We start from the raw sequence: 25,619 nt of genomic DNA, 5'->3' as shown, positions 1-25,619 counted from the left end.
TAGCTTCAAGATCTCTATGCCTAATTTCGAGTACACAGTCGGCAGCACTCCCAAGCATTCCTGATGTGATTCCACGCTGTCTGATATGTACAAACTGAATTTAGTTTTTGGAAATAGAAGGGGAAACTCGAAGTTTAATTCATGGATTTTTCACCTGAAGATAACTTTATGGCATTTTATCTAGAAATTATATATAATGAAGAGCCATAGAAACTGATACATCTGCCTAATATCGTGTAGGGTTCCCGCGAGCACGCACAAGTGCCGTAACACGAAGTGACGTGGACTCGACTAATATCTGAAGTAGTGCTGGAGGGGACTGACAGGATGAATCCTACAGGCTGTCCATAAATCCGTAAGAGTACGAGGGCGTGGAGATCTCTTCCGAACAGCACGTTGCAAGGTATCCCACATATGCTCAATAGTGTTCATGTCTGGGGAGTTTGGCGGCCAGTGGAAGTGTTTAAACTCAGAAGAGTGTTCCTGAAGCCACTCTGTAGCAATTCAGGGCGTGCAGGGTGTCGCATTGTCCTGCTGGATTTGTCCAAGGCCATCGGAATGCACAATGCACATGAATGGATGGAGGTGATCAGACAGGATGATTACGTATGTGTCACCTGTCAGAGTCGTATCTAGACGTATCGGGGGTCCCATATCACTCCAACTGCACACGCCTCACACCATTACAGAGCCTCCATCAGCTTGAACAGTTCCCTACTGACAAGCAGCGTCCATGGATTCATGAGGTTGTCTCCCTACCAATACACGTCCATTCATTCGATACAACTCGTCTGACCAGGCAACATGTTTCCAGTCATCAACAGTCCAATGTCGGTGTTGATGTGGGCCAGGCGAGGGGTAAAGCTTTGCGTCGTGCAATCATCAAGGGTACACCAGTAGGCCTTTGGCTCCGAAAGTCCATATCGATGATATTTCGTTGAAAGGTGCGCACGCTGACTCTTGTTGATGGCGCAGCACTGAAATGTGCAGAAATTTGCGGAAGGGTTACACTTTTGTCACGTTGAACGATTCTCTTCAGTTGTCGTTGGTGCTGCTCTTGCAGATTCCTTTTCCGGCGGCAGATTTGATATTTTACCGGATTCCTGATATTCACGGTACAGCCGTGAAATGGTCGTACGAGAAAATCCCCACTTCATCACTACCCGAGGACGATTCAGAACCCGTACGTTCGGAAGTACCTCATCTCTTACCACTTCAAAACACAGATCTCCTGCGAAACTTGCAGGAAACTTCATATCGGTGCACACTCCACTGCAGAGTGAACAATAGCCACCCCCGACCCCCTCAAGATGTAGCCAAGCCCTGTTCCCGCAAAGTCGTTTGTTCCAAGAGTGCTAGTCCTACAAGTTTCGCAAGAGAATTTCTGTAAAGTTTGGAATGTAAGAAATGAGGTACTGGTGGAAGTACAGCTGGGCAGAAGTACACGCGGAAGTCGTGTTTGGGTGGCTCACTCGGTATATCATTTACCCATGAAAAGCAAATGTCCCGGGTTCGAGTGTTGATCTGGCATGCTGTTTTAATCCGCCTGAAAATTCGTATCAGCTCACACTCCACGCAGAGTGAAAAATTCAATCTATACTGAAACTTTTTGTTTGGTTGGGTGCTTCTGTAATGCATGTCATAAATCATTTCTCCATTATTTGATTGCTGACATACAATGTAAATATTTTTCATGTTTCTGGTCTGTTAGTGTACAGTCATCCTCCAAAGTTTTGGATATTCGATTCTGATACTCTTAAACAGCTGGGAGCGTACACCGGATTATACGTTTCTGGAGTCTGACAGCTTTTTACTTCCCTCTGTATTTTGCAAAAATGGGGAAGCAATCGACAAGCGACTTGTTTTATCTCCCGAAAAGCGTTTATCAAATGTAAATTGCGATTAGCGAGTTTATGTAACCAAATTGATTGTGTACAGTACATATTACTGTCAGTGTCCAAAATTTCGTGTTGTTTACTGCAGACGTGTATGTTGTTAGTACCACGAATACTAGCTGCCGTTCTCTTACGTCCCCTTGTAACTATTCGTAGCAAAACTGTGCTAAGCAGACAGAGGGTAGTGCGTTTCTTTAAAACGAAGAATAGGTGGAAGCAATAAGTGGCATCCGAATGAAAGACCAGGATCAATGGATTAAAGTGTCGGTGGGCGAGAATCGATTAGCGAGCAGCGGCGGCAGAAGCGAGGGAAGCGGTTGCCACTGAGAAGTTACAGGCGGGGTGATCGCTCATTGTCACCCAGCCATGAACGCGCCGCATCCGACTTCAAAGGCTGCTGGCTCTCCGGCTCCAAATTAGTTCCCAGAGAGAATAACTGGCTGGTAATTGGGTAACTAACTCTGTGCGCGTACCGCCAAACGCTTGCTCGTAATACAAGGGGGTCTTCATTCCGAGTGGAGGGAGAAATTATTCTCGGTTCTCAGTTCCCAGAACACGGGGCTTTATGGTTCCAAATAAATCTGTTAAACACTACGTTGGATTGGATCCGTCTTTTATTATTCCGTTTCTAGACTTCATACTGAAGTCGATTGCAATGGAAGCGTAATTACGGACACGACACTCACGCATCAGCATTTGTTATTGCATCAGACGTTGGGAAAGATTTCGCTTTGTATAGTAAAACTGGCTTTCCTGCAAGTCTCCTTCGTTTGCGACATTACAGCTACTATTTTCTTGCTACATCATTCTAATGGAAGACACGTTAAATACGACAAGCAACAGAGTGGTAGTTACTACCGTGAAGATTCAGTTATTTTCTCATTTAAAACTGAAGAAAAAAATGGTTCAAATGGCTCTGAGCACTATGGGACTCAACTGCTGTGGTCATCAGTCCCCTAGAACTTAGAACTAATTAAACCTAACTAACCTAAGGACACCACACAACACCCAGCCATCACGAGGCAGAGAAAATCCCTGACCCCGCCGGGAATCGAACCCGGGAAACTGAAGAAAACCAAATGATTATATATGTAATTCCACCCCTTTTCATTTTTCCCTCCACTTTCCCCCCTCACCTTCTTAAACGCTCTTCGTTAAATTTTGTACATATTACAGTAACAAAATGCTGTTTCGTTGCAGTATGACTAACGATACATGCGTACCTGTCGAGTTTCGCAGTACACATTATGAAGAAGATGGAGAGATGTGGAAGGAGCAGTAGTAAATTAATGAAAATGTTTGCGATAGCTTACCTGCAAGCGACATGTTAACTGTAAGTACTTATTCCTACCAGTTTTGTATATGTAGCTATAGTCCTACGTTACTGGCAGTTATATTCTTGCTTATTCACTACAGTCAATAAAGGTCTTATACGGGAAACAGAAAAATTTGATTTCAACAAACCGGGTGGTTTACTAATCACACTCTTGCCTTTAATATTTTGCTTTCAAAGGTACAAGATCAATATGAAAGTGTATCAGGTGTAGAAGTATGGAACCGAAATTTGGTTACAATAATTACACGTCTGTAATTTGAAACTGATAAACAATATTTTATTCAAAATAAACTCCACTGCTGTTTATACAAGGGATATTCAGAAAGTAGCTACCGTTTTGGCATTAAAAAAAACTAAGTACAAGAAATACATTTTATTATACAGGGTGATTCAAAAAGAATACCACAACTTTAAAAATATGTATTTAATGAAAGAAACATAATATAACCTTCTGTTATACATCATTACAAAGAGTATTTAAAAAGGTTTTTTTTCACTCAAAAACAAGTTCAGAGATGTTCAATATGGCCCCCTCCAGACACACGAGCAATATCAACCCGATACTCCAACTCGTTCCACACTCTCTGGAGCATATCAGGCGTAACAGTTTGGATAGCTGCTGTTATTTCTCGTTTCAAATCGTCAATGGTGGCTGGGAGAGGTGGCCGAAACACCATATCCTTAACATACCCCCATAAGAAAAAATCGCAGGGGGTAAGATCAGGGCTTCTTGGAGGCCAGTGATGACGTGCTCTGTCACGGGCTGCCTGGCGGCCGATCCATCGCCTCGGGTAGCTGACGTTCAGGTAGTTACGGACAGATAAGTGCCAATGTGGTGGCGCTCCATCCTGCTGAAATATGAATTGTTGTGCTTCTTGTTCGAGCTGAGGGAACAGCCAATTCTCTAACATCTCCAGATACTGTAGTCCAGTTACAGCAGCACCTTCGAAGAAAAAGGGACCAAAACCTTTATTGGCTGAAATGGCGAACAAATGTACAACTAAATGAAACTTTATAGCTCCCTTAATTCGCCGACAGATAGTGCTTAGCTCTGCCTTTTGTCGTTGCAGAGTTTTAAATTCCTAAAGTTGTGGTATTCTTTTTGATTCGCCCTGTATACATCTAAAAGAGCGACTGACATACTACTTTTCCACATAGTCATCAAATGCATTGAGACACTTATCATAGCGGTGGACAAGCTTTGAAAGACCTTCGTCGTAAAGTTCTGCCGCCAGAGACTTCAGCCAGTGTGTCACGACCGCCTTGAGTTCCGCGTCGTCATCAAAGCGCTGCGTTGCAGGCCAGTTCTTCATCTTGGGAAGCAAGTGGAAGTCAGGGCTGTAGGGCGGATGAGAGAAAATTTCCCATTTGAAAGAGTTAAGGAGTTCTTTAATGAGGTTTGCAGTGTGAGGTCGCGCATTGTCGTGCAAATACCAAATTTTGGACGTCAAGCTTTCCTCGGCGTTGTTTTTGAGGCGGTTTTCCATCTGCCTCGGTGAATGCGGGCTGGTTCCCCTTATTCCACCTCAGTTACACTATGTCGGCGATTGTTGCGCAAACACTGTCTCCAAATACGCGTACACCATGATTACTCTACCAAGAAAACATCTGGGGTTACACTCGTGTGGTATGAGACGCCCCCAGGGGGGGGGGGGGGGTTCGTCTACTAGGGGTCGAATCCTGTGTTCGCTGTGGGGCGGCAGTGGGGTGGATGGATTGCTGTGGCCTGTTGTGGGGTTGTGAACTACTGTGGGCTACGGCAGGACGAAGCCTTTCCGTCGTATCTAGGTCCCCAGTTTAAATACACAATACGCAGTACACAAATTAATGTCCATTCCGGATGTGGATTTGATAACCGGTCTCCCTAACAGCGAATGAAACGTCTCATCACCGGACGTTGTGGCCTAGCGGTTCTAGGCGTTTCAATCTGCAACCGTGCGACCGCTACTGTCGCAGGTTCGAATCCTGCCTTGGCCATGGACGTGTGTAATGCCCTTAGGTTACTTAGGTTTAAGTTGTTCTAATTTCTAGGGGACTGATGACCTCAGATGTAAAGTCCCATAGTGCTCAGAGCCAATTGAGCTATTTTCTGACGTCTTTGTGTGTGTAAATCATCCCTAGCACCAGAATTTGCCGTCGTGGACGATAAGTACCATTACTTGAACCATTATTTGAAGTTTCTCACCTCTGCTCCAAGTCACTCGATTTAAGAACAAAGTATTCTTACTACAGCATGAAGTTCACGAGTGTCTAATAACGCTAAAGAATATTCAGGACAATCTGACAACAGGCGTATAAACATTGCATTAGGACTGCTGGACGTTTTCGGATATCGTAAGGCGAGAAGAAGGATGCCCATCACCGTGGTACACGTCACAGTCTAGGATGAAATTAAATATCTGTTGCTAACTTCTCATGTAGTGGCTGCTGGATACACAGAATTGGTGCTGACTTTTTGGTATAATGGGAATGTTATGCTTAGTTGCTCCCTGAGTCCTATTTGACTGAAGTGGACTGTATCCCAATACTGGTCTTCAGCTTTTTACCTTGTGTTGATCTGATTAGAATACACTCAATGTTCAAGATTGCAAGAGCAAAATGGCAAATCATTTCTGTTAATTTGTTGTCACGTGGGCAACGTAAAGTATGTGAGATCGTCTCTGCTCATTCACTGAAAGTTTAAAACCGTTACAAAAAATGGTTCAAATGGATCTGAGCACTATGGGACTTAACATCGGAGGTCATCAGTCCCCTAGAACGTAGAACTACTTAAACCTAACTAACTTAAGGACATCACACACATCCATGCCCGAGGCAGTATTCGAACCTGCGGCCGTAGCAGTCGCGCGGTTCCGGACTGAAGCGCCTAGAACCGCTCGGCCACCGCGGCCGGCTAAAACCGTTACAATGGATGTTTCTTTTATACGTACAAATTGTTCAATTCTAATTCTCAGTAGTCAGTACTTATCGAAGCTGCACACCACGAGTGAAATACGAGGGTGTACTGAAAACTAATGCCTCCGAATATTTCATTCTGTTCTCAAAATCCGTTGAGGGGTTACAACTCATCCATATTACTCGGTCGATTTTCCCGATTCGGTGGAGCAAGTTGCAACCCTCTGCTGCTAGAGGGCTCCGAATTATAGTTTGTAACATGGCGGTGTGTAACATAACTATATCGGTGCGTGAGAAACAGCATGCTCTAATCGAGTTTCTAACCTCAGGAAACTTCGTCCACACATGGAGCACCGTCTCCTTCAGCAAGACAATACGCACACGAGGGCTGCGACATCTGCCAACAATCCGACGCCTCGGATTCACTGTCATCCATCATCCTCCATACAGTTCCGGCTTGGCCCCATCAGATTTTCATCTGTTTCCAAATCTTCGAGGACTTCACTTTGATAGTGCTGAAGCGGTGCCTCTCGTTAGGAGAAACGTGTTAGTCGCTAAAGTGACTATGTTAGTTCGGAGTTCATATCTTTGCTAAAGAGCCTCCGTCAGCAAACAAGAGGACACCACGTTGCTGTTTGCATATTTCCTATCGCAATGAAGCAGTTTTCGTTCCGATAACACTGAGAGCTGACTCTAAAATGTCTTACGTTCAAACTAAACCCAGCGTAGCAAGATCCGTAACGGACATCTCCCAAAGAGTTCAAGAAACCGTTTCTCAGCAAGCCACTGTCAAGCTCTGTTTGAAAGCGGCTGATGTGCGCCAATCAGAGAAGAGTAAATTGTCTCGGGTTGGTGTAGAGCACGGATGCGCTCGCCGGAGAGCTTCCCTTCCAAGCTGGCGATGCAGCCATCGTGGCGAGCCGTGCGCCATTCGGCTTACCGACATGGAACTTTTCCACACGGTAGTTGCGCGCTACGGCCTCTGTCATCACAAGGGACTGCGATCGTTTGTGCGAAGCTTTTGTTCCCCCCACATTTCCTTCGGCATCCTACTGGTTGCTAGGAAGCGCAATGCGCTCGGCTCTGGTTCTACAAAACAGTTTGTTTCCTTGGTCAGACTGTCTTACTGCTTTTTTTTTTATCTTTGGCAACATGCACTTCCTCAAGGCAGGTCACCGTCCAAATTTCTCCCATTCCCGTTTGATCTGCTGAAACTTTCTATACGTCTACCAAACTTAGCTTTACGTACAGCTATTGGGAGACGTAATTATTTGTCGCTGTCGACAAAGAGAGGGCAGTATTTCTACTAGCGCAGCATAGTGAACTGTAGCACGAGACCTGTTTAACAACAGAAACATTAGGCTTTCATTATCTGTGTGTGACTTTCGAGTGGAGTGAAGAGAGCATACCTATTTCGTGCCTTGAACTTTTCGAGTTTTGTGCCTGCAAAACAGAATTTGCGGTTAGTGTTACTGTTCTGCCTTCATCTCAAGAAATCTGCTGTGAAAAGTTGCAGTTTGCTACTGGAAACATGCTCTGTCGGATACCATATGCACAGATTGGTTTTGACGATTCCTAGACAAATATCCTGAGGTGAAAGATAAAACGAGTCCTGGTCGGTGTGGCGTGCCATGAAATGCTGCAGCCTGGTCAAACGGTGAATTCTGAATGTTGCGAAGCACAATTACTCAATTTTAAAATACGTGTTGAAAACCGAGTGAAGGAAATCTTGAAGGTGCATCGATGGGGCGTCTAACACCCGTCGTATTCACCAGACGTTGAACCCGTCTTATTACCATTTGTTTCGGTCCATGCAGCATGGCTTTCTAAACAGCACTTCACGTCTATCAATGTTCTCGAAAACTGACTCAAAAAAGCTGAAAGTGAGAAAAGTTATATAAGCTACATCTGCTGAAGGACACTTATTTAGGTAATCTATCTTATACTATTCTATTAAAATAAACATGTTTCTGTCCAACAAACAGTGAGAATTAATTCAGGTACGTAGTATTATAAAACACGTGTGATGCTTATGCATACAATCTCACTACATCATATTTTTCATAGATGCTACATCTCGAATGAGGGAAATACAATGCACTGTTTGTACTACTACAATCAGATACTTCCAATGTTTTCAAATATCTCGCTTGAGTATTCCGACGTAACTCATGAAATTTCCTCTCCCATTCCTTTTGCGACGATGACACATTTGAGATGAAATCGAGCAGTAGGAGAGAGTGGTACATGTGAGACTACCGTTTGTGGTACGTTGACGTCCCATTATCCCTCTGAAAAGTCACAAAACACGCATCGTTTCTCTCTAATTGGCTTTGAGCACTATGGGACTTAACTTCTGAGGTCATCAGTCCCCTAGAACTTAGAACTACTTAAACCTAACTAACCTAAGGACATCACACACATCCATGCCCGGGGCAGGATTCGAACCTGCGACCGTAGCTGTCGCGCGGTTCCACACTGTAGCGCCCAGAACCGCTCGACCACCCCGGCCGGCTCTCTCTAATTCAAAAGCCTTAAATTTATATCACACAGTCGGAAAATGTTGTAAGAAAAAGTGAAATTAAATTTCATATTGGTAACAGTAGCTTATTCTAGTGATAAAGATGGGAACCTTTCGAAATACGGTGGCTAATCGAAAACAATTTGACGCTTAACAGCTATAAAAAACAGCGCATAACGTTTTGAATCAAAAATCTTGTAAATCAGACCATATATTGTCACAAACGACCTACGAGGAACGAAACATCGTCCGCGCCAACCAATGTATTGTATTGTATGGAACTGGGGACCTAGGAACAACGGAGAGGCTTCGTCCCCGCCGTAGTCTCAGTCGTTCACAACCACACAACAGGCTACAGCAGTCCACTCACCCCACCGCTGCCTCACACCGAACCCAGGGTTATTGTGCGGTTCGGCCCCCAGTGGAACCCCCGGGAACGTCTCACTCCAGACGAGTGTAACCCCAATGTTAGCGTGGTAGAGTAATTATGGCGTACGCGTACGTGGAGAAAGTGTTTGCACAGGAATCGGCGGCATAGTGTAACTGAGCGGAATGAAGGGAACCAGCCAGCATTCGCGGAGGCAGATGGAAAACCGCCTTAAAAACCATCCACAGACTGACTGGCACACCGTACCTCGATTCGTGCCGGGGACCGGCACGCCTTCCCGCCCGGAAAGCAGTGCGTTAGACCGCGCCGCTAACTGGGCGGGCGCGTCAACCATCATAGGTTCTGAAAACACTGCTCTTGTAAAGGCAAGACGCGCTTATGACATTTGGAATACTAAAAACCATATATAACGTCAAAATTTGGAATTGCTGTTTCTCGATTTTCGATAAGCTGTCGATTACACTTTTTTTGTCCAGATTCTATACCAATTAGGTTCCTTTCCGAGTATGCTGATGCATTAGCTCCATACTTAACAACCACATACAACCGTTCGCTCGACGAAGGATCCGTACCCAAAGAATGGAAAGTTGCAAAGGTCACACCAATATTCAAGAAAGGTAGCAGGAGTAATCCACTAAATTACAGGCCCATATCGTTAACGCCGATATGCAGCAGGCTTTTAGAACATATATTGCATTCGAACATTATGAATTCCCTCGAAGGAAACGGTCTATTGACACACAGTCAACATGGGTCTAGAAAACATCGTTCCTGTGAAACACAACTAGCTCTTTATTCACATGAAGTGCTAAGTGCTATTGACAAGGGATTTCAGATCGATTCCGTATTCCTGGATTTCCGGAAGGCTTTTGACACTGTACCACACAAGCGGCTCGTAGTGAAATTCCGTGCTTATGGAATATCGTCTCAGTTATGTGACTGGATTTGCGACTGCCAGCCGCGGTGGCCGAGCGGTTATAGGCGCTTCAGTCCGGAACCGCGCGACTGCTACGGTCGCAGGTTCGAATCCTGCCTCGGGCTTGGATGTTTGTGATGTCCTTAGGATAGTTAGGTTTAAGTAGTTCTAAGTTCTAGGGGACTGATGACCTCCGATGTTAAGTCCCATAGTGCTCAGAGCCATTTGAACCATTTTTGATTTGCGACTTCCTGTCAGAGAGGTCACAGTTCGTAGTAATCGACGGAAAGTCATCGAGTAAAACAGAAGTGATTTCAGGCGTTCCCCAAGGTAGTGTTATAGGCCCTTTGCTGTTCCTTATCTACATAAACGATTTGGGAGACAATCTGAGCAGCCGTCTTCGGTTGTTTGCAGATGACGCTGTCGTTTATCGACTAATAAAGTCATCAGAAGATCAAAACAAATTGCAAAACGATTTAGAAAAAATATCTGAATGGTGCGAAAAGTGGTAGTTGACCCTAAATAACGACAAGTGTGAGGTCAACCACATGAGTGCTAAAAGGAACTCATTAAACTTCGCTTACACGATAAATCAGTCTAATCTAAAAGCCGTAAATGCAACTAAATAACTAGGTATTACAATTACGAACAATTTAAATTGGAAAGAACACATAGAAAATGTTGTGGGGAAGGCTAACCAAAGGCTGCGTTTTATTGGCAGGACACTTAGAAAATGTAACAGACCTACTAAGGAGACTGCATACACTACGCTTGTCCGTCCTCTTTTAGGATACTGCTGCGCGTTGTGGGATCCTTACCAGGTAGAACTGATGGAGTACATCGAAAAAGTTCAAAGAAAGGCAGCACGTTTTGTATTATCGCGAAATATGGGAGAGAGTGTCACAGAAATGATACAGGATTTGGGCTGGAAATCATTAAAAGAAAGGCGTTTTTCGTTGCGACGGAATCTTCTCACGAAATTCCAATTACCAACTTTGTACTTCGAATGCGGAAATATTTTGTTGACACCGACCTACATAGGGAGAAACGATCACCACGATAAAATAAGGGAAATCAGAGCTCGTACGGAAAGATATAGGTGTTCATTCTTTCCGGGCGCTGTACGAGATGGAATAATAGAGAATTGTGAAGGTGGTTCGATGAACCCTCTGCCAGTCACTTAAATGTGATTTGCGGAGTATCCATGTAGATGTCGATGTAGATGTAGTTTTTAGCTACACGTGGGCTGAACTGAAAGCTCCGAAGGCGTTTCATAGCAAAGTAGTGTTTTACAAACACAGAGTAATTCTGTGTACGCCAATGGAAGTTTCACAGTGTCAGTACGTTCATTATATAAATTTATGACTTACTAGATAACAGGCCTATTACTTGTAATCTGAAGTTCAGTTATTAGCTGAGAAATATCAGGTTTTCTGTCCACGAATCCTAAAAATTAAACAGCGTTGGACTAAGCGATTAAGTAATCAAAACTCCTGTCACTCATATCGTACAGATATCTTGGAGTAACAATAAGAAAGAAAGTGATTTTTACGAGAAAACTCATTCAGGAGTAGGAAAAATAATTGACAGGCTTCGAATTACTGATAGTATACTGGGAAATTACAGTTTTCCTATGAAAGAGGCTGTTTACCAATTGTATTTACGGCATACAAACGAATACTCAAGGGTGGGGAATCCGTTCCTCGTGGAATACGAATAGAGCCAGAGTCGCTCACCTTTAGGGCCAACTTTTGTGTCCTGTCCCATCACACAAAATTCTTCCTTTTTGTTTACTTCGATATCAGCTTAATGTTAAATTCAATAAGGTTGTAACGGATCAACACTTCATCGCAATACATGGATTAGATAAAATAGCATGAACATCTTAGTACAACGTTCGCGTCTTCAAGTTTTCTGAGACGCTATTGGGTCTACGAGCGTTGCGGTGTTACATTCACACGCTAACATATTGAGCCTTGCACACATGCAACGCAGTCGAACTTCATAAACTCTACAAACGGGAAAGGCGCTATTTAGGGTTCGTGTACAAATTTATAAACCATTTGGAAAGAGCGGCAGGACTGCACAAATACCGAGCTTTGCAGTGGTCTGTGCAGTGGTGTTGCTTATCTTGCAAGGGATACGGTGCCGCAGGACGGTCTCCCATCAGTATTAGTCGTCAAATACTGGATGTGGATCATGATGTTGTTGATCAGTTGGTTGAAAACCTCGATTGTGATTGTTCTTTCGGTATTTAGTTGGATGAAGCTACAAACATCCGCAATTATGCGCATCTAATTTGCTACGTGCGGTTTATCCATGACATCAGATTTCATGAATATATTCTTTTTTGCAGGAAAATAACTCTTAGAATAAAATCAACACCTCCTTGAAATACTATGCGCTTTTATGTATGAGAACAACATTAATTCGGAATTTTTGTAGCTGCGGAGCTTGTGTACGCAGGGCGGTTGTGTAAGTAGGCTGTTTAGGTTTTTATGTTAGTAACGCCACATAGCGTTCTACATGAAATTCACTGACTGTGCTGTGTGAAGGCTGTGGTTGGTTTGCATTATTGGAGTATATGCTATTGTAGTGTTGGGCAGTTGGCTGTTAACAGCGCGTAGCGTTGCATAGTTGGAGGTGAGCCGCCAGCAGTGGTGGATGTGGGGAGAGAGATGGCGGAGTTTTGAGAGCGGATGATCTGGACGTGCGTCCATCAGAGACAGTAAATTTGTAAGACTGGATGTCATGAACTGATATATATATATATATATAATGACTTTTGAACACTATTAAGGTTTTGTTCTCTATCAAAATCTTTCATTTGTTAAGTATGCCTATCAGTAGTTAGAGCCTTCAGTAGTTAGAATCTATTATTTAGCTGGCAGTATTGGCGCTCGCTGTATTGCAGTAGTTTGAGTAACGAAGATTTTTGAGAGGTAAGTGATTCATGAAAGGTATACGTTTAGTCAGGGCCATTCTTTTGTAGGGATTATTAAAAGTCAGATTGCGTTGCGCTATAAATATTGTGTGTCAGTTTAGTGTTGATCAGAATAAGTAAAGAGAGTAATGTCTGAGTACGTTCAGTTTTGCTCAGCTGTGTGAAAAGCAAATAATGTAAGAGGTTTATCAGCACGGTAATTCATTAATTTTTCGAAGGGGACGTTACTGTTGTTTCACCAGATTGCAAGCTCTGATCCGTAAACAGGCTCTTCATGATATTTCAACATTCGGGTTTTTTCGCCGAAAAGCAATGCTTACGGAATTCAAGCTTTGGTCTCCCTTTGCTGTCCACCCCCCCTACCCCTCCCACCACCAATATCCCTCCATTAGCAAACGCAGTATCTCTTGATGCCTGAGAATGTGTCGTATGAACTGACCCCTTCTTTTAGTCCATTTGCGCCATAAATTTCATTTTTTCCCCTGTTCAGTTCAGTATGTCCTCATATGTTATTCGATCTACCCATTTTTCTATAGCACCTTCTGTTCTCTTCTTGTCTGAATTTATCATCCAAAGTTTTACTTCCTTACAACGCTACACTCCGAAAAACTACCTTCAGAAAAGATTTCCTAACACTTAAATTTATATTAAATGTTAAAAAATTGCTCTTTCTTCAGGTATATTTTTCGTGCTGTTGCTACTCGGCATTATTTCAGTTCTGTTTCGACCATCATAGGCTACTTTTCCAACCAAATAGCAAAAATCGTCTACGGCTTTTAACGTCTCCTTTCCTAATTTAATTCTCTCAGCATCACTTGATGTAATTTGATTACTCCATTAACTGTTTTTTACTTTTGTTAATATACGTATTATAATCTCTTCTTGTGTCATTATCAGTTCGTTTAACAGCTCTTCCAATCCTTTCTATCGGCCCTTTAACTCTTCAACTTTCCGCCTGGTTTCTGTACAAGTTGTAAACAATATTTTGCTCCTCGTACTTCATTCCTTCTAACGCCAGAATTTTGAATTAAATTCAGTATCTCCTGTGTTACCCAAGGAGTTCTGCTAAGGATTGTCTTTTTACCTATGTGTTCCTCTGATATCTTCACTATCTCATTTCTCAAAAGTATCCATTCTTCTACTTTCTTCTTTTCATGTACTTCAGTCCAACGTTGCCTATGCTTCCTCTGACACTCCTAACATCCTCTGGTTCTTTCAATTTATCCAGGTCCCATCTGCTTCTAATGTTTTTTGCAATTTCTTCAGATTCAATCTACAGTTCACAGCAAATAAACTATCTGCCCCTGGAAGAATCTAGCTGTTTATAATCTGGTTTCTGTATTTATCTCTTACCATTGTATAATGATTCTGAAATCTTCCAGAATTCCCAGGTTTCTTCCATGTTTAAGACCGTTTTTCATTATTCTTAAACCAAGTGTTAGTGATGATTAAATTATGCTCTGTGCAAAGCTCTGTCAGGCGTCATCCTCTTTCTTTTCTTTCCCCCAGTCGATGTTCTGCTACTGTATTTCTTTCTCCTCCTTTTCCTATTATCGAATTCCACTCATCCATCACAATTAAATTTTCGTCTCCCGTCACTATATGAATACTTTTCTTTATCTCGTGATATATTCTTTCAATATCTTCAGATATTTTCATCATCTTCGGAAGTACTTGACAAATAAATTTGTACTACCGTAATGGGTGTTGGCTTCGGTGTCTATCTTGGCTACGTTAATGCTCTCACTATAACGTATGAAGCTGATAATCTCGGAGTTGAGCACCCGTTAGCTCCAAACACACACACTGTAACTTATGAGGAAGTAATGATTAGAACTGGGGAGACATTTATGTCACAACTTGACTAAAAGAAGGCGGCTGATGAAACACCTTCCTTCTGTACCATGTAGGAATTGTCAGTTGGTACGGAGGGAAGAGTGGGGATTACAATTTTAGAGGCAGGCCAACGGATGAATACAGTAAGTAGGTTTAAATAGATGCAGGTTACAGTAGTTATTCGGAGATGAAGAAGATTCCACAAGATAGGCTATGGCAATCCAGTCTCCGGACTGAAGAAAACATCAGCTGCTGTTCGTAGTACCACACTCGTTTTCGTAATTTCTTATTCAGTATTAGGTCTTCTCCTGCATTACCCGTATTGGTTTTGATGTTGATAAATCTATATGGACCTGACAGGAAGTCCTATTCTTCCTGACACCGCACTTCACTGATTCCTTCTATATATAACTTCAGCTTAGACATTTCCATTTTTTATCTGTCTAACCCACCTGCACGATTAAGGGTTCTGACGTTCCACCGTCCGACCCGTAGAATGTTAGATCTATTTTCCCTCATTACGACATCCTCCTGATAGTCCCCGCCCGGAGATTCGAATGATGGACTGCTTTCACTACAGAATGTTTCACCCAAGAGGAAGCCATCATCACTAAGCCATAAAGAGTATCTGTATACCGTCGAAAAAGGAAAACGACTGTAGCGTCTCTTTGCTTCCAGGCATTCGCAGTACAAGAGCAGCAAGCCCAAACTGGCTAATTTTATAAGGTCAGATCAGTCAATCATCCAGATTGTTCCCGCTCAACTACTGAAAAGGCTGCTACCTCTTTTCAGCAACCACGTGTTGGTCTCGCCTCCCAGCATAACCCCATTCGTTGCGGTTGCACCTACGGTACGGCTGTCTGTATCACTGAAACAAGCAAGCCACTCACGTCAGCGAACTCCATTGTTCATGGGCGAGGAATCTGACTATAAAATGTATTAGAAGAACATCGTACAACGAAGCGAAAGAATAAAAAAGAAAAGGTTGTATTGCTTAGCAGGCGGCTCTACCTCGGTCTGGGCTCAGTTATGTCAGCGAAGAAAGTCGACTTGGATCTCAATTTAGAAGGAGTCCCAATCCACTGCGACTGGTATTCTTGATGCGGAAGGGTGCAGAACGCGGAAAGAGATTACTTCGCCTCTTCGAGCTAGGCCGTAGGAGAAGGCCTGGTCTTCCGGTTTCATATAGTGTCATTTATTCAGCGACAGCAGCAACCGGTTGTTTTGCCGACACAAATTCGACAAAATTGCAGGGAAGGCTGATTCTGCGGCGCGGTGCGGCCGCCTACATATTGTAAGCAGAGCCGGCCTTGCGCATCGATCCGGCGTGGCTGCACCCCGCCGCCGGAAACGAAAAATCTGCCGCCACGTAATTAACGTTTTCACAAGGAGCTGCCACGCAAATTCGCTTCATTGTCGGCTCTCTCCACCTTTATTACTTGCTGACTCGCGGAAAATCTTTGAGGAGAGGTTGACGCTAGGTATTAGCGTGCCGTGGCCAGCGCTGTCTAGTTTCAGCCCAGCGGATGGTTTCGGTCTGTGTGCTGTTCGCGTCACGTTTTATGGCAAGGCCCAAGCTAACTGTCCTCTAGTGTCTCGTCGTCAGCCATCCGAAGTGGAACCAACGAGTAATCCCGACAGATACTCAAGCAAATATGCAACAGACTGAGCAGGCATTCAGGCAAGCACATTAACATTATCAATCTGTTGAGCTCACCATTACGAGATATGGCTATTGAATATAAGCATCGTCTTTGGATTAACTCATATCAGCTAGTGGGACACTTCTTTCCATAAATACAGTGATGGAAAACAAAATCGCGAGATCAAAAGTAATTAATATAGAGTATTGAAATTGCTGGAATACATTTGTCTACGTAACATATTTAAGTGATCAGAACTGCAAGATCACAGGTTAATCCAAGCGCGAAGTAAGCAATTGCAAATGTGAAATGTTGGTACATTAATAACGGTGTAACCGCCAGAATGTTCAAAAATGGTTCAAATGGCTCTGAGCACTATGGGACTTAACTTCTGAGGTCATCAGTCCCCTAGAACTTAGAACTACTTAAACCTAACTAACCTAAGGACATCACACACGTCCATGCCCGAGGCAGGATTCGAACCTGCGAACGTAGCGGTCGCGCGGTTCCAGACTGAAGCGCCTAGAACCGCGCGGCCACGCCAGAATGTTGACCGCAAACATGCAAACGAGCATGCACTGTGTTTTACAGGTACCAGATGGCAGTTTGTGGGATGGAGTTCTATGCCTGCTAAACTTGACCGGTCGATACGGGGACGATTAATACCCATTACGTCCAATGCTGGGGTGCTTGCCAATATCGGAGAGCCCAGGCAGAAGTGACAATATATAAGGGAAAATGAATTTAAGATTGTGTTGGGGATGGCACTCAGGTAGTTCGTGTAGCAGTGTTGACCATTGTGCTGTAGTAGTGTAATGGTTAGCATTTCTGCGTAGCTAGCAAAAAGACCCGGGTTCGAGTCCCGGCGGCAACACAAATTTCAATTCATTTCGTCTGCTTCGATCACTGTCTGTGGATGATACTGGAGTTGTCGTTCGATGATGTCGATGCAGTCAGAGTTTTAGGGATAATCACGAGAGTGCTCCTGCTCTCATATGAAATTTCACCCAAGACCGTAACTTCAGGCGTACGTCCAGTGTTCTAGCATGCAGACATGTTGCTTGCATGCCCTCAAGTCGCCTTCTTCTAACCAGGACACGGCCATCACTGGCACCGTGGCAGAACCAACTTTCATCAGAAAACACAACAGACCTCCACCCTGCCCCCCAATGAGCTGTCGCTTGACATAATGCCGGACATTTGCCACGCCGGACATTTGCCACGCTTGCGCCTTCGCCAGGTAGCGATCCCTCAGGTAAGGGACGCCCTACCTCGTACTACTTCTGTCCGCTTTCAAACCGCCGTCTCCACATCTTACTCGATACAACCAGTACGTAAGGGACCTTCTTCTTTGACATCTTCGCCAAATACAGAGCTTCTTTTCCGAAATCAAAATATTTATAAGTTTTGGGAAACGAAAGCAATACCGACGGTTATGCCAGTATGTAATTAGTTCTGCCAAGTATAAATATACACTCCTGGAAATTGAAATAAGAACACCGTGAATTCATTGTCCCAGGAAGGGGAAACCTTATTGACACATTCCTGGGGTCAGATACATCACATGATCACACTGACAGAATCACAGGCACATAGACACAGGCAACAGAGCATGCACAATGTCGGCACTAGTACAGTGTATATCCACCTTTCGCAGCAATGCAGGCTGCTATTCTCCCATGGAGACGATCGTAGAGATGATGGATGTAGTCCTGTGGAACGGCTTGCCATGCTATTTCCACCTGGCGCCTCAGTTGGACCAGCTTTCGTGCTGGACGTGCAGACCGCGTGAGACGACGCTTCATCCAGTCCCAAACATGCTCAATGGGGGACAGATCCGGAGATCTTGCTGGCCAGGGTAGTTGACTTACACCTTCTAGAGCACGTTGGGTGGCACGGGATACATGCGGACGTGCATTGTCCTGTTGGAACAGCAAGTTCCCTTGCCGGTCTAGGAATGGTAGAACGATGGGTTCGATGACGGTTTGGATGTACCGTGCACTATTCAGTGTCCCCTCGACGATCACCAGTGGTGTACGGCCAGTGTAGGAGATCGCTCCCCACACCATGATGCCGGGTGTTGGCCCTGTGTGCCTCGGTCGTATGCAGTCCTGATTGTGGCGCTCACCTGCACGGCGCCAAACACGCATACGACCATCATTGGCACCAAGGCAGAAGCGACTCTCATCGCTGAAGACGACACGTCTCCATTCGTCCCTCCATTCACGCCTGTCGCGACACCACTGGAGGCGGGCTGCACGATGTTGGGGCGTGAGCGGAAGACGGCCTAACGGTGTGCGGGACCGTAGCCCAGCTTCATGGAGACGGTTGCGAATGGTCCTCGCCGATACCCCAGGAGCAACAGTGTCCCTAATTTGCTGGGAAGTGGCGGTGCGGTCCCCTACGGCACTGCGTAGGATCCTACGGTCTTGGCGTGCGTCCGTGCGTCGCTGCGGTCCGGTCCCAGGTCGACGGGCACGTGCACCTTCCGCCGACCACTGGCGACAATATCGATGTACTGTGGAGACCTCACGCCCCACGTGTTGAGCAGTTCGGCGGTACGTCCACCCGGCCTCCCGCATGCCCACTATACGCCCTCGCTCAAAGTCCGTCAACTGCACATACGGTTCACGTCCACGCTGTCGCGGCATGCTACCAGTGTTAAAGACTGCGATGGAGCTCCGTATGCCACGGCAAACTGGCTGACACTGACGGCGGCGGTGCACAAATGCTGCGCTGCTAGCGCCATTCGACGGCCAACACCGCGGTTCCTGGTGTGTCCGCTGTGCCGTGCGTGTGATCATTGCTTATACAGCCCTCTCGCAGTGTCCGGAGCAAGTATGGTGGGTATGACACACCGGTGTCAATGTGTTCTTTTTTCCATTTCCAGGAGTGTACATCCCTCTGTCTGTACGGTAGCTTCCTTTCACGCTTACTGATTGCGATAGAAACGGTCCATCGCCTTGGGAGCAACAAGAAAGGAACGATGTAAAGAGGACGCGAACGTACGCTAATCATTTCTTTTTGACCACTGCATTTGTGCCTACTTTAATTACAGCTGCATGCCCAAAAGACAATAAGGAAAGAAGAAATGGGTATGAGAATGTCTGAAAAGAAGAACGACATACTCCATATTAATTTACTCTCTAAAACGCGATATCCCTTACGGCGAGACATTAGTTAATAAAGTGTAGCGGGACAATGTTCAAAACATGACTGAAAATACGTTCACTAAATAGAGATAAGAACATCTATGATTGACATGTCATCTAAAGTCGACGTACAATTTTAAAATGTTAGAAATAAGGAAATGAAGCAATACAGAAGGCTATGCTTGTAACGTACGTTGTTGTTCTACATTGTTTAGCTCTGGTATTTACAGGGTCACAGAGAAAGCATCCTAGGTTTTGGTGGGAAAAGCAGTAATTGTAATGATCTGCACTACAACAAGAAGCACAACTTAAGGAAAAATAATGTAATGTGTGTTCCAGCTCACAAGTGACATTAAAGCAGATAGTTCCTGTGACTTAGTATGGCCAGAGGTTATATTCGACAACCGGAATAAATTAATAACTGGCTCCTTTTACCGACCTCCGCTCTCAGATGAAACAGTTACTGAACAGTTCAAAGAAAACTTGAGTCTCATCACAAATAGGTACCCTACTCATAGAATTGTAATTGACAGTGACTTCAATCTACCTTCCGTATGTTGATAAAAATACATTTTCAGACCCTATTGTAGATACAAAACAACTTCCGTAATTGTTTTAAATGCTTTTTTAAAAATTATTTCGAACAATTAGTTCACGAGGCCATTCAAATTGTAAATGGTTACGAAAACACACTTGACGTCTTAGCCACAAATAATCCTGAGCATCACGACGGATACAGGGATTTGTGAACACACAGTCGTAGCGAGCCTCAATTCCGTAACAAAGAACTTCACCAAAACTAAACGCGAAATATATCTATTTGTAATAGCAACTAAAAATTCGGTTGACGTCTTTCTAAGAGACAGTCTCCAATCCTTCCAAACTATATAAGTGAAGACCGTATGTGGCTTAAGTTCAAAGAAATAGTATCAACAGCACTCGAGAGATTCATACCAAATAAATTAATAAGAGACGGAACTGATCCTCCATAGTACACAAAACACGACAGAAGGCTGCTGCAGGAGCACCGAAAAAGGCAAGTATAATTTAGACGAACGCGAAATCTCAAAGATTGGGGAAGTTTTACTGAGACTCGAAATTTGGTGCGGATTTCAATGCGAGATGCATTTAATAGTTTCCACAACGAAACTCTCTCCAGAAATGTGGCTGAAAATTCAAAGAGATTCTGGTTCTATGTCAAGTAAACCAGCGGAAAGGCTCAGTAAGCGATGAGGAGGAGGAGGAGGAGGAGGAGGAGGAGGAGGAGGAGGGGGAGACAAGGGACCCAACCCTTCGGAGCAGGTAAAATCGTGGCAAATGTCCGGCATGGCAAATGTCCGCACACCTCTTGACACCACTGAAGTCGCAAATGGCGGTGGTTCAGGTAGGTGCAATGCAGATTATAAGGCATCTGTCTCTGAGCTGTCCTTGAAGTAACCTATTTGTAACAATTCGTTGTGTCACTGTAGTGTCAACTGCTGCTAAAACTGCTACTGCAGATACAGTACGATTCACCAGAGCCATACCCCGAACACGACCCTGTGGTGCCACGTGGCTGTCTGGAGTAGCTACAATACATTCTCGTGACCACCGCTGCCAGCAGTCATGTACAGTGGCTCAATTTGTACCAAGACTGTCTGCAGTATCACAGAAGAAACATTCAGCTTCTCGTAGCCCTATTACACTACCATGTTCAAACCCAGTAATGTGCTGATAATGGCATCTTTGCCGTCTTAATGGCATTCTTGTCTAACATAAACTCACCACGTTCAATGTCAAAGGCAGCTAATGCTCATGTCTGTTTTAGCGTGTATTTGAAGAAAGTCTGGTTTTCATTCTCATAGTGTAGCTACTAGCGGCACTCTTATGCAACAGGAGCGAAATTTGAATAGACATCACCTTTCAGATGCAGAAACACGCCTATTGACTTTCGTTTATGCCCGAGAATTCCTTCTTGGTATCGCGATTTTTTTTCGTCAGTCTGTGTTAAAGATCCTCATTCCTTTCCTAATAAAAGGATTCATGGAAATTTAGATTTCTTTGCATGAAATGACGCACAAGTCGATCATTACTGCTTTGCCAATTATTGAATGCTTCGTCTTGATCGCGTTGTGAATAAACTTATAAACTTTTAAAAATCCGGCTGGTCCCGGCGGAGGTTCGAGTCCTCCCTCGGGCATGGGTGTGTGTGTTTGTGCTTGGGATAATTTAGGTTAAGTAGTGTGTAAGCTTAGGGATTGACGACCTTAGCAGTTAAGTCCCATAAGACTTCATACACATTTGAACATTTTTTTAAAAATCTATTAAATGCCCTGATTTATAGAACATTAAGAATAGAGAGAGAGAAAAAAACGAACCATAAAAATAGATTTGCAATGAGAAAGATAAACCCAGTATCTCGTCATATCTGTATTTCCTTGAACAATTGTAGCTGCCAAACTGTTTAAATGATTACATAGCTTTTTATTTCGCAAACAGCCTTAGAGATTGAAGAACAGGTGATAATAGTCTAACTTCTCTTCGCCTTCGAGGTCGTTAGGGACGAGGTGTTCAAAATGGTTCAAATGGCTCTGAGCACTATGGGACTTAACATCTGAGGTCATCAGTCCCCTAGAACTTAGAACTACTTACACCTAACTAACCTAAGGACATCACACACATCCATGCCCGAGGCAGGATTCGAGCCTGCGACCGTAGCGGCAGAGCAGTTTCAGACTGAAGCGCCTAGAACCGCTCGGCCACAGCCGCCGGCACGAGGCGTTACATAAGCTGGCTAATGAGAGGTAGGATATCATTCGTAACCTAACGAAAGGTATCATCCTAGCGTTCACTTGAAGTGATATAAGGAATCGCAGGAAATGGACAGCATAATTGTCAGATAAGGCTGTCAGCGGTTCTTTTATATTCTGTCCTATGTACAGGCTGGTCAGACACAGTCTGAAAAGCCTGCAGGAAAGTTGCAAGGGAGGCGGTGCTGAGAAATAATTGTTAAGAAAAAAATTCTATAGGCTGCGTCGTTTGCGAGCTATTTAGCACTGAATTTAGCCAATCAGGTCGGCGCGCGCGCATATTCAAGCAGCCTGCCAGAGACAGGGTCGCTAAACTTGTTCTTCATTTGGTTTCCTCAAAACGAACAATAGTAACTTTTGCTTAGCTAGTTTAAATTTATCACTTCTGAAAAAGGGACATTTTAACTGTTGATGAGCATTTGAACAAGCAGCAACTCACGGACCCACAGCTGTCTCCATTACCGCATTTTCGCACCGGGAAGTACTTGAATTTGCGCGGGCAACGATCATATTGAGTAACTTCAATGCCCGATTACTCGCAAACAGCGCAACATAACTGTTTTTTTCTTAATAATTATTTCGCAACAGAACCTTCCCCGCAACACACAAGTTTTTCAGACTTCCTGACCACCCTGTATATGCCAGTATGTCACCTCAATAGGCTTCACAAACCAACTAACATTCTGGGTCACATCTCTTCATCGACAGGAGGGTACTGGTAATAATTTGTTTTTATGAGTAATAAGACACGGCACAAAACTAAAACAGCTTTCTCTCTCCATCTCTACAAAATTTGTGTAAATATCTCTCAATTATTTCAGCCTATCTTCAGTTTTTGAAACCGGTTTGGGCTCTAAAATAAAATGCAGCTCCGTATCCCAGCTTCTATCAAGCTGCTGATAGCAATTTACATTATTAGATATACTTTTTTCGCATTACTACATTATTTCCGTCATGTTGACCACCTAATCACTTTCTTTAAGAAAGTTATTTCGGGGAACTTGAGAATGAATTTAAGCTCACATATGCTATCCAGCTGAGCGTTGCTCCGTGAAGAGTAGCTAAATTGCTAAAACACACAATACTGACCACTACAGGACCAAATATTGTCAGTAATCGAGGAAATGCCTAGATATACAGTAGGTCGCTAGAAACGTAACAATCCGTCAGGAACTTTTCTGGTGCTTACAAAAAAGAATCTGGAGAACCTTTATTAAGGAACCGCTCTAGAGTTATTATGTAGCTACCGAAAACAGCCGAGAAAATCGTAACCAGGTTCTTGGAGCTGAGACTCGAAATAGTCACACCGTACATGACTTTGGGAAGTTAGTTCTGCGCCACGTGACTCGGAATCGATGGGCTATAATTCGTTTGGAAACTGCCCCCTTCGGCTCACGCACGGGAATTGGAGAACTGCATTGCGGGAAGGGAGAGGAAGGGCTGCTGGCTACCTCAGACGCTTCGCACCTGTCGGTCTACACAGATACAGTTACACCGACGTTCCGAAAAATGCTCGCCAGCTTTAACACGCGATGAGGTCAACCTCATCTGAGTGTCAGCATAACAATAACTGTTGAGGACTCAGGCGATGCACGTCATTAATCATTTACTTACAATGCTCGAAGTTTACAAAAAAATCAAATGGCTCTGAGCACTATGGGACTTAACATCTGAGGTCATCAGTCCCCTAAACTTAGAACTACTTAAACCTAACTAACCTAAGGACATCGCACACATCCATGCCCGAGGCAGGATTCGAACCTGCGATCGTAGCGGTCGCTCGGTTCCAGACTGAAGCGCCTAGAACCGCTCGGCCACCAAGGTCGGCCAAAGTTTACATTTGTAAAGACTTCATTCGTTATGACCATTTATGAATAAGCAAAGGTGTAAGGTGGCGATCAAAATATTTCAGTTCGAAGGCCATACGGTCCAGAATCGGTCCGCAAACCAGTCGAAATTACCGAGAGCATTGAGGAATCATCCCAATGACGCACCAGGCTGAAAATAGCCCATGGTAAAACAGCGTGTCCTGCTGCGTGATAAAGTCCGTAAGTGCCTGCTGCATATCCTCGTCCGAAAAGAATCATCGATGCTTTAAGGCCATTTGAAGAGACCTGGACGCGTAATAATCGCATGCGGAGGGATCAGGACAATAGGGAGGGTAATCGAGTGTATCCCACGTGAGTTGGTTAACTTTTGCTGTACGACTTTTCGATATGCATATGTGCGTTATCATGAAACTGCAGCTCCCCTTGTCGCACCATTCCACAACGGTGATTTTCGACATACGTGATGCCCCATACACATTACTCATTCTCCGATAGATGACTACCGGTGTTTCTTTTTCGGTAGCCAAGAAGTGAATAACAGGACGCTGGAACTGTTTCAACGCATTTAGTAAGAACGTCTCCACAGTTCACGTTTCCACATTTACCGCACGCAAGTCGGAAAGACACGAGTGTCACTATAATCCCTTGCCTACAGGTCGGTGCTTATACGAGGGTTGGAACTTTAACAGTGGCAACTATTTATTTACAGATTGTACAAAATGGATACTTGTTTCAAAGTAGTCACCAGCATTGCACATAACCCGTTGCCAGAGATGTGGAAGTCGCAGGACACTCTTAGCAGTGCCAGTTGTGCCGACAGTTCGAGCGGCGCGGTTCATTGCCTGACGGATTTTGTAGATGTTCTGAAGCGAATGCTAGCCGGCCGGAGTGGCCGAGCGGTTATAGGCGCTACAGTCTGGAACCACGCAACCGCTATGGTCGCCGTTTCGAGTCCTGCCTCGGGCATGGATGTGTGTTATGTCCTTAGGTTAGTTAGGTTTAAGTAGTTCTAAGTTCTAGAGGACTGATGACCTCAAAAGTTATGTCCCATAGTGCTCAAAGCCATTTGAACGATTTTCTTAAGCGAATGCTGTGAAGTGTTTCCTTCAGTTTATAAATCGAGTTCAACTTACGAGGGCTTAAGTCAGGGGAGTGCAGTGGTACAGCACTTAGCAGCCCCATCAGTCAAACAAATCAGTAACAGCTTGCACTGTACGTGCTTGAGCATTGTCCTGCAAAATGATGGTCAGATCCTGCAGAAAGTCTCTAAGCTGATCGTAGGTTGTGTTCCAAAAATGAACAGCATAGAGACAGAAGTGATGACACTTTCTGCAGAACCTGACCATCATTTTGCAGGGCAATGCTCAAGCACATGCAGTGCAAGCTGTTACTGATTTGTCTGACTGATGAGGCTGCTAAGTGCTGTACCACCTACTGCACTCCCCTGACTTAAGGCTTCGTAAGTTAACTCGATT

Source organism: Schistocerca serialis, chromosome 3, assembly GCF_023864345.2.
Source record: "Schistocerca serialis cubense isolate TAMUIC-IGC-003099 chromosome 3, iqSchSeri2.2, whole genome shotgun sequence".
Lineage (NCBI taxonomy): Eukaryota > Metazoa > Arthropoda > Insecta > Orthoptera > Acrididae > Schistocerca > Schistocerca serialis.
Note: the sequence above shows the minus strand (reverse complement) of the source record.